The 1,513-nt window shown below is 41.8% G+C and overlaps 1 non-coding gene across 1 annotated transcript; it reads right to left on the bottom strand.

Annotated features, from left to right (window-relative positions):
• Positions 1–443: 443 nt before the first annotated feature.
• LOC120279810 lies at positions 444–550 on the bottom strand. Its single transcript, XR_005542111.1, has one exon. It is a non-coding gene; the product is annotated as a small nucleolar RNA R71 (small nucleolar RNA).
• Between the last annotated feature and the right edge of the window lie 963 nt (positions 551–1,513).

The raw sequence follows: 1,513 nt of genomic DNA, 5'->3' as shown, positions 1-1,513 counted from the left end.
CAGTGCAGGAACAAAATTTTCCAGCTGAAATAGAGGTTGAAGAATCTGAAAATATGGCAGAATAAGGGGGGCAACCAAGAACACTCTCAGATTTTGCTAGGCCTACAATTCGTGGAACACAATCGAGCATTGTTAGGCCACTAGTAGCAGCCCAGAATTTTGAGTTAAAACCGGGCTTCATTCAAATGGTTCAACAGTCCGCACAATTTAATGGGTTAGCAGATGAAGACCCAGACAATCATATTGAGAATTTCCTTGAAGTTTGCGATATGTTGAAGATCAATGGGGTTTCAGATGATGCAATTCACTTGAGGGCTTTTCCATTCTCATTAAAGGGAAGAGCCAAACAATGGCTCCATTCATTGCTAAGAGCTTTGATTACAACATGGAACGAAATGGCCGAGGCTTTCCTTGCAAGGTATTTTCCTCCAGTGAAATCGGAAAAACTTCGTAATGAGATATCATCATTTGTTCAAATGGAGCTTGAATCTTTATTTGAGACTTGTGAATGATTCAAGAACCTCTTGCAAAAGTGTCCACAACATGGGTTCCCCGAGTGGATGGTTATTCAATCATTTTACAATGGGTTGAACTCGAGCAACAAACAATTTCTTGATGCCGCCGCAGGAGGAACATTGGTAAGCAAGACCCCCAAATAAGCCCGACAATTAATTGAGGAAATGGGTTTGAATAGCTATCAATGGAATGCAAGAGAAAAGAAGAAAATGGTCGGACTCTATGAGATTGATGTGGTTACATCCTTGGCAGCCCAAGTAGAAGCATTGAGCAAGAAATTGGACACTTTGACTTCATCAAAGGTAACCGCAATCACAAGTTGTGATGGTTATGAGGGGCTCACATATGCCATTGGATTGTCTTATCTCGATAACAACTTCAGCCCCAAGTGAACAAGTAGATTTTGTGGGCAATTCGAGAAGAGGACAAGGTAATCCGTATAGAAACACGTACAACAAAGGATGGAGAAACTACACAAACCTCTCGTGGGGCATTCAAGGGCAGTAAAAGACCACTGCTCCACCCGGATTTCAGCAAACACCTTTGATTACGGAGAGAGTTTCAGAATTAGAAAGGGTTTTATCAAAGTTTATTCAATCAACCGACACAAGGTTTCAAAACATAGAGGCAACACTCCGCAATCATACCACTTCTTTACATAATTTGGAGAATCAAGTTGGACAAATAGCGAAGTCATTGGTGGAGAGACCTTTAGGGAGCCTACCAAGTAACACCGAGACTAACCAAAGGGAGCAAGTGAAGGCGATCACTTTGAGAAGTGGTCGAGAGCTCCAAGAAGATCTCACTACTGAGAAAAATTCTGAAATTCTTCAAGCTAAAACCACCACTGGGAAGACTGCTGAATTTCCTCAAGAACCGCCAAATGATAAGGTGCAAGATAACGAGAAGTGGCCAGCTGCATCACTTCCTTCATATAATCCAAGGATCCCTTATCCGTCGTGTTTGAAGAAAGACCAAGTTGATGTGCAAAACATTA

The sequence above is a fragment of the Dioscorea cayenensis genome, chromosome 16 (assembly GCF_009730915.1).
Source record: "Dioscorea cayenensis subsp. rotundata cultivar TDr96_F1 chromosome 16, TDr96_F1_v2_PseudoChromosome.rev07_lg8_w22 25.fasta, whole genome shotgun sequence".
NCBI lineage: Eukaryota > Viridiplantae > Streptophyta > Magnoliopsida > Dioscoreales > Dioscoreaceae > Dioscorea > Dioscorea cayenensis.
Note: the sequence above shows the minus strand (reverse complement) of the source record. Positions and strands in the feature narration are given on the sequence as shown.